Source organism: Triticum aestivum, chromosome 2B (genome assembly GCF_018294505.1).
Source record: "Triticum aestivum cultivar Chinese Spring chromosome 2B, IWGSC CS RefSeq v2.1, whole genome shotgun sequence".
Taxonomy (NCBI): Eukaryota; Viridiplantae; Streptophyta; class Magnoliopsida; order Poales; family Poaceae; genus Triticum; species Triticum aestivum.
In genome coordinates, this window is record NC_057798.1 from 483,741,986 (window position 1) to 483,751,020 (window position 9,035).

A 9,035-nucleotide genomic window follows, 5' to 3' on the forward strand; every position below is an offset into this window, starting at 1 on the left:
CGTCCCTCTGCAGCTTGGATCACCATTTAGGCGCCGAGGCATGCTCGAATCGCGTCCCTCCGCGCGCTCTGCTATCGCATCCTTCCACGCGCGCTCTGCTCTCGCGTCCCTCCATGCGCGCTCTGCCAACGGTTGGGGCCAACACACATTCACGTTGGGGAAGTTTTAATTATTTGATCTTAGCCGGACATGCGGAACGGGCAATGGAGATCATAGATCAGATTAATTAATTACACCTCCAGAGTCGGATGATTGCCGCATGCTCATCCGGCTCTGGAGGATAATTAATTAACCTAAACTATGATCTTTGGTGCCCGTTCCTGTCGCGCAACTCCATCCAGTCGTCGGCCGATGGGGGTCTGTCGGTATGTGTGGGTAACTAGCTAGCAAGTGGATCAGTAGCGAGTCGTCGCCGCCGGCCATTACTGTGGTTATTTACAGCTAGCTGCTGGCTAGGGGATTGAGGATTTTATAATTCACCCATGTGGACTGCGAAAATCCTTCGCTGAAGCGTGGGAAGACTTAAGTGGATCACATAACCCGACAACCTTATACAGTGTTACGTGTTATCACACTAACAAGGAAACGTATGCGTAACTTACTAATCATCGCACACGAGTACTCGCACCATGCATCGTGTGCGTACTCCTAGCCATCGCAAGCAATTTGTTTGCATCTATCAAAGTTTTTTCTACACACATAATCGCACATGAATGAATTGTAGTAACCATTTGAGTTATATTTTCTCATCGCAAACAGTTCATCCGAGTGACCTGTTTGTCGTGTATCACGCATATATTGTTTACACGAATCGTTGTGTTCTTTTAGCTCATCGCAAATAGTTTATCTACGTGAACTGTATGCCACGTATCACACATATCTTCTTGAGTTGAACCGTTTCTATTGTGTTGCCTAATCGAAAACAGTTCATCCGAGTGAACTATATGTTGTATATCGCGCACACCTTAATCTGGCTAACCATGTGTTACATTTCCTAATCGCAAACCGTTCATCCGAGTGAACTGTATGCCGTATATATCACACACCTTCATATGACTGTCCCTTTCTGTTGTTCTGGCTCATCGCAAACAATTTTTCTGGATTAACTGTATGCCACGCATCGCACACGCAACTATAATCTGAATCGTGTTTGATGTCTCCGCCATCGCAAACGTTTTTTATCTTTTTGACGGTAATTTTACATCACCGTTTACGATTAATGCATCGCACACAGTTTCGTCGAAGGATCTTTGATTGTAGTGTCGCATTAGCAAAATCCTGCAGTAGTGATATGAGATTATGTCATGAATGATCATAGTCATAAATATTGCAATTTGGTCGATTGCTCAATTGTAATTTTACAACGCCATTTTCCTGTTTTGTAGAGAGATGCCACTAGTGAACCTATGTCCCCCTGGGTCTATTCTTCATTGCTAAATTCTTCTATATAATGGCTACTTTGTTTTGTCATGCTACTTTGCGACCATCTATCTCTATCATTTGCGCTTAATCTTTTAACTAGCAAGACAAGGGGATTGACAACCCTCTTGCCGTGCTGGGCACGAGTGTGTGTGTGTGTATGTGTGTGTGTGTGTGTGTGCGCGCGCGTGCGTGGGTGTTGCTTACACTATTAGCTTGGGGGCTCCTACTGGATTGACAATGTTGGTTCTCCAATTAAGGAAAATACTTGCTACCATCTGTTGGAAATATGCCCTAGAGGCAATAATAAAAGTATTATTATATTTCAATGTTCATGATAATTGTCTTTTGTTCATGCTATAACTGTATTATCCGGAAATCGTAATACACGTGTGAATACTTAGACCACAATATGTCCCTGGTGAGCCTCTAGTTGACTAGCTCGTTGTGATCAACAGATAGTCATGGTTTCCTGACTATGGACATTGGATGTCGTTGATAACGGGATCACATCATTAGGAGAATGATGTGATGGACAAGACCCAATCCTAAGCATAGCATAAAAGATCGTGTAGTTCGTTTTGCTAGAGCTTTGCCAGTGTCAAGTATCTCTTCCTTCGACCATGAGATCGTGTAACTCCCGGATACCGTAAGAGTGCCTTGGGTGTATCAAACGTCACAACGTAACTGGGTGACTATAAAGGTGCATTACAGGTATCTCCGAAAGTATCTGTTGGGTTGACACGGATCGAGACTGGGATTTGTCACTCCGTATGACGGAGAGGTATCTCTGGGCCCACTCGGTAATGCATCATCATAATGAGCTCAATGTGACCAAGGTGTTGGACACGGGATCATGCATTACGGTACGAGTAAAGTGACTTGCCGGTAACGAGACTGAACAAGGTATTGGGATACCGACGATCGAGTCTCGGGCAAGTAACGTACCGATTGACAAAGGGAATTGCATACAGGGTTTGATCGAATCCTCGACATCGTGGTTCATCCGATGACAACATCGAGGAGCATGTGGGAGCCATCATGGGTATCCAGATCCCGCTGTTGGTTATTGACTGAGAGCGTCTCGGTCATGTCTGCATGTCTCCCAAACCCGTAGGGTCTACACACTTAAGGTTCGGTGACGCTAGGGTTATTAGGAAGACTAGTATGTGACTACCGAATGTTGTTCGGAGTCCCGGATGGGATCCTGGACATCACGAGGAGATCCGAAAGGGTCCGGAGGTAAAGATTTATATATGGGAAGTTGTCAAACGGACACCGGGAAGTTTCGGGGTCATACCGGTATTGTACCGGGGCCACCGGAAGGGTTCCGGGGGTCCACCGGGAGGGGCCACCCCTCCCGGGGGGCCACATGGGCTGCGTGGGGCAGGGAGCCAGCCCCTGGTGGGCTGGCCGCACCCCCCTCCCTTGGGCCCATGCGCCTAGGGTTGAGGGGGAACCCTAGAGGGGGCGCCCCCCTTGGCTTGGGGGGCAAGCCACCCTCTCCCCTCTCCCCTAGGCCGCCGCACCCCCCCCCTAGATGGGTTCTAGGGGGCCGGTCCCCTTCTCCCTTCCCCCTATAAATAGAGGGGTGAGGGGAGGGCAGCCGCACCACCCTCCAAGGCGCAGCCCTCCCCTCCCCAACACCTCTCCTCCTCCGTTGTGTGCTTGGCGAAGCCCTGTCGGAGTACTGCCTCTCCACCATCACCACGCCGTCGTGCTGCCGGTGGAGCTGTCTTCCTCAACCTCTCCTTCCCCCTTGCTGGATCAAGAAGGAGGAGACGTCTCCCGTCCCGTACGTGTGTTGAACGCGGAGGTGCTGTCCGTTCAGCACTTGGTCATCGGTGATTCGAATCACGTCGAGTACGACTACATCATCACCTTGCAAGCTTCCGCACGCGATCTACAAGTGGTATGTAGATGCAAACTCTCTCCCTTGACTCGTTGCTTAGATGAACTCATAGATGGATCTTGGTGAAACCGTAGGAAAAATTTTAATTTTCTGCAACGTTCCCCAACAGTGGCATCATGAGCTAGGTCTATGCGTAGTTCTCTTTGCACGAGTAGAACACAATTTTGTTGTGGGCGTGGATTTTGTCATCTTACTTGCCTCTACTAGTCTTTTCTTGCTCAACGGTATTGTGGGATGAAGCGGCCCGGACCAACCTTACACGTACGCTTACGTGAGACCGGTTCCACCGACTGACATGCACTAGTTGCATAAGGTGGCTGGCGGGTGTCTGTCTCTCCCACTTTAGTTGGAAGCGGAATCGATGAACAGGGCCCTTATGAAGGGTAAATAGAAGTTGACAAAATCACGTTGTGGTGATTCGTAGGTAAGAAAACGTTCTTGCTAGAACCCAATTGCAGCCACGTAAAAGATGCAACAACAATTAGAGGACGTCTAACTTGTTTTTGCAGCGATTGATCATGTGATGTGATATGGCCAGAAGTTGTGATGAATGATGAATTGTGATGTATGAGATCATGTTCTTTGTAATAGGATTCACGACTTGCATGTCGATGAGTATGACAACCGGCAGGAGCCATAGGAGTTGTCTTTATTTTTTGTATGACCTGCGTGTCATTGAATAACGCCATGTAAACTACTTTACTTTATTGCTAAACGTTAGTCATAGAAGTAGAAGTAGTCGTTGGCGTGACAACTTCATGAAGACACGATGATGGAGATCATGATGATGGAGATCATGGTGTCAAGCCGGTGACAAGATGATCATGGAGCCCCGAAGATGAAGATCAATGGAGCTATATGATATTGGCCATATCATGTCACAACTATATAATTGCATGTGATGTTTATTATGTTTATGCATCTTGTTTACTTAGGACGACGGTAGTAAATAAGATGATCCCTTATAAAATTTCAAGAAGTGTTCTCCCCTAACTGTGCACCGTTGCTACAGTTCGTCGCTTCTAAGCACCACGTGATGATCGGGTGTGATGGATTCTTACGTTCACATACAACGGGTGTAAGACAGTTTTACACAGCGAAAACACTTAGGGTTAACTTGACGAGCCTAGCATGTGCAGACATGGCCTCGGAACACGGAGACCGAAAGGTCGAACACGAGTCGTATGGAAGATACGATCAACATGAGAATGTTCACCGACGATGACTAGTCCGTCTCACGTGATGATCGGACACGGGCTAGTCGACTCGGATCGTGTAACACTTAGATGACTAGAGGGATGTCTAATCTAAGTGGGAGTTCATAATTTGATTAGAACTTTATTATCATGAACTTAGTCTAAAACCTTTGCAAATATGTCTTGTAGATCAATGGCCAACGCTAATGTCAACATGAACTTCAACGCGTTCCTAGAGAAAACCAAGCTGAAAGATGATGGCAGCAACTATACGGACTGGGTCCGGAACCTGAGGATCATCCTCATAGCTGCCAGGAAACAATATGTCCTAGAAGGACCGCTAGGTGACGCTCCCGTCCCAGAGAACCAAGACATTATGAATGCTTGGCAGTCTCGTGCTGATGATTACTCCCTCGTTCAGTGCGGCATGCTTTACAGCTTAGAACCGGGGCTCCAAAAGCGTTTTGAGCACCACGGAGCATATGAGATGTTCGAAGAGCTGAAACTAGTTTTTCAAGCTCATGCCCGGGTCGAGAGATATGATGTCTCCGACAAGTTCTACAGTTGTAAGATGGAGGAAAACAGTTCTGTCAGTGAGCACATCCTGAAGATGTCTGGGTTGCACAACCGTATGACCCAGCTGAACATTAACCTCCCAGATGAGGCGGTCATTGACAGAATCCTCCAGTCGCTCCCACCAAGCTACAAGAGCTTTGTGATGAACTACAACATGCAGGGGATGGAAAAGACCATTCCTGAAGTGTTCTCGATGCTGAAGTCAGCAGAGGCTGAAATCAAGAAAGAACATCAAGTGTTGATGGTCAATAAGACCACTAAGTTCAAGAAGGGCAAGGGTAAGAAGAACTTCAAGAAGGACGGCAAAGATGTTGCCGCGCCTGGTAAGCCAGTTACCGGGAAGAAGTCAAAGAATGGACCCAAGCCTGAGACTGAGTGCTTTTATTGCAAGGGGAAGGGTCACTGGAAGCGGAACTGCCCCAAATACTTAGCGGATAAGAAGGCCGGCAACACCAAAGGTATATTTGATATACATGTGATTGATGTGTACCTTACCAGTACTCGTAGTAACTCCTGGGTATTTGATACCGGTGCCGTTGCTCATATTTGTAACTCACAGCAGGAGCTGCGGAATAAACGGAGACTGGCGAAGGACGAGGTGACGATGCGCGTCGGGAATGGTTCCAGAGTCGATGTGATCGCCGTCGGCACGCTGCCTCTACATTTACCTACGGGATTAGTTTTGAACCTTAATAATTGTTATTTAGTGCCAAGTTTGAGCATGAACATTGTATCTGGATCTCGTTTAATACGAGATGGCTACTCATTTAAGTCTGAGAATAATGGTTGTTCGATTTATATGAGAGATATGTTTTATGGTCATGCTCCGATGGTCAATGGTTTATTCTTAATGAATCTCGAGCGTAATATTACACATGTTCATAGTGTAGATGCCAAAAGATTTAAAGTTGATAACGATAGTCCCACATACTTGTGGCACTGCCGCCTTGGTCACATTGGTGTCAAGCGCATGAAGAAGCTCCATGCCGATGGACTTTTAGAGTCTCTTGATTATGAATCGTTTGACACGTGCGAACCATGCCTTTTGGGCAAAATGACCAAGACTCCGTTCTCCGGAACAATGGAGCGAGCAACCAACTTGTTGGAAATCATACATACCGATGTGTGCGGTCCAATGAGCGTTGAGGCTCGCGGAGGATATCGTTATGTTCTCACTCTCACAGATGACTTGAGTAGATATGGGTATGTCTACTTAATGAAACACAAGTCTGAGACCTTTGAAAAGTTCAAGGAATTTCAGAATGAGGTAGAGAATCAACGTGACCGAAAGATAAAATTCTTACGATCAGATCGTGGAGGAGAATACTTAAGTCACGAATTTGGTACACACTTAAGGAAATGTGGAATCGTTTCACAGCTCACGCCGCCTGGAACACCTCAGCGAAACGGTGTGTCCGAACGTCGTAATCGCACCCTATTGGATATGGTGCGGTCTATGATGTCTCTTACCGATTTACCGCTATCATTTTGGGGATACGCTCTAGAGACAGCTACATTCACTTTAAATAGGGCACCGTCTAAATCCGTTGAGACGACACCGTATGAATTATGGTTTGGAAAGAAACCTAAGCTGTCGTTTCTAAAAGTTTGGGGATGCGATGCTTATGTCAAGAAACTTCAACCTGAAAAGCTCGAACCCAAGTCGGAAAAATGCGTATTCATAGGATACCCTAAGGAAACTGTCGGGTATACCTTCTACTTAAGATCCGAAGGCAAGATCTTTGTTGCCAAGAACGGATGCTTTCTGGAAAAAGAGTTTCTCTCGAAAGAAGTAAGTGGGAGGAAAGTAGAACTCGATGAAGTACTACCTCTTGAGCGGGAAAGTGGCGCAGCGCAGGAAACCGTTCCTGTGATGCCCACACCAACTGAAGAGGAAAACAATGATGATGATCAAGGTACTTCGGATCAAGTTACTGCTGAACTTCGTAGGTCCACAAGGACACGTTCCGCACCAGAGTGGTACGGCAACCCTGTCCTGGAAATCATGTTGTTAGACAACAATGAACCTTCGAACTATGAAGAAGCGATGGCGGGCCCGGATTCCAACAAATGGCTTGAAGCCATGAAATCCGAGATAGAATCCATGTATGAAAACAAAGTATGGACTTTGACAGACTTGCCCGATGATCGGCGAGCGATAGAAAACAAATGGATTTTTAAGAAGAAGACGGACGCGGATGGTAATGTTACAATCTATAAGGCTCGACTTGTCGCTAAGGGTTATCGACAAGTTCAAGGGATTGACTACGACGAGACTTTCTCTCCCGTAGCGAAGCTGAAGTCCGTCCGAATCATGTTAGCAATTGCCGCATACTATGATTATGAGATATGGCAAATGGACGTCAAAACGGCATTCCTTAACGGGCATCTTAAGGAAGAACTGTATATGATGCAGCCGGAAGGTTTTGTCGATCCTCGGAACGCTAACAAAGTATGCAAGCTCCAGCGATCCATTTATGGACTGGTGCAAGCATCTCGGAGTTGGAACATTCGCTTTGATGAGATGATCAAAGCGTTTGGGTTTATGCAGACTTATGGAGAAGCCTGCGTTTACAAGAAAGTGAGTGGGAGCTCTGTAGCATTTCTCATATTATATGTAGATGACATACTCTTGATGGGAAATAATATAGAATTTCTGGACAGCATTAAGGCCTACTTGAATAAGTGTTTTTCAATGAAGGACCTTGGAGAAGCTGCTTATATATTAGGCATCAAGATCTATAGAGATAGATCGAGACGCCTCATAGGTCTTTCACAAAGCACATACCTTGATAAGATTTTGAAGAGGTTCAAAATGGATCAGTCCAAGAAGGGGTTCTTGCCTATGTTACAAGGTGTGAGATTGAGCTCGGCTCAGTCACCGACCACGGCAAAAGATAAAGAAGAGATGAGTGTCATCCCCTATGCTTCAGCCATAGGATCTATTATGTATGCCATGCTGTGTACCAGACCCGATGTAAACCTTGCCGTAAGTTTGGTAGCAAGATACCAAAGTAATCCCGGCAAGGAACACTGGACAGCGGTCAAGAATATCCTGAAGTACCTGAAAAGGACGAAGGACATGTTTCTCGTTTATGGAAGAGACGAAGAGCTCGTCGTAAAGGGTTACGTCGACGCTAGCTTCGACTCAGATCTGGATGACTCTAAGTCACAAACCGGATACGTGTATATGTTGAATGGTGGAGCAGTAAGCTGGTGCAGCTGCAAGCAGAGCGTCGTGGCGGGATCTACGTGTGAAGCGGAGTACATGGCAGCCTCGGAGGCAGCGCATGAAGCGATTTGGGTGAAGGAGTTCATCACCGACCTAGGAGTCATACCCAATGCGTCGGGGCCGATCAAACTCTTCTGTGACAACACTGGAGCTATTGCCCTCGCCAAGGAGCCCAGGTTTCACAAGAAGACCAGGCACATCAAGCGTCGTTTCAACTCCATCCGTGAAAATGTTCAAGATGGAGACATAGAGATTTGCAAAGTGCACACGGATCTGAATGTCGCAGATCCGCTGACTAAACCTCTCTCGCGTGCAAAACATGATCAACACCAGAACTCTATGGGTGTTCGATTCATCACAATGTAACTAGATTGGTGACTCTAGTGCAAGTGGGAGACTGTTGGAAATATGCCCTAGAGGCAATAATAAAAGTATTATTATATTTCAATGTTCATGATAAATGTCTTTTATTCATGCTATAACTGTATTATCCGGAAATCGTAATACACGTGTGAATACTTAGACCACAATATGTCCCTGGTGAGCCTCTAGTTGACTAGCTCGTTGTGATCAACAGATAGTCATGGTTTCCTGACTATGGACATTGGATGTCGTTGATAACGGGATCACATCATTAGGAGAATGATGTGATGGACAAGACCCAATCCTAAGCATAGCATAAAAGATCGTGTAGTTCGTT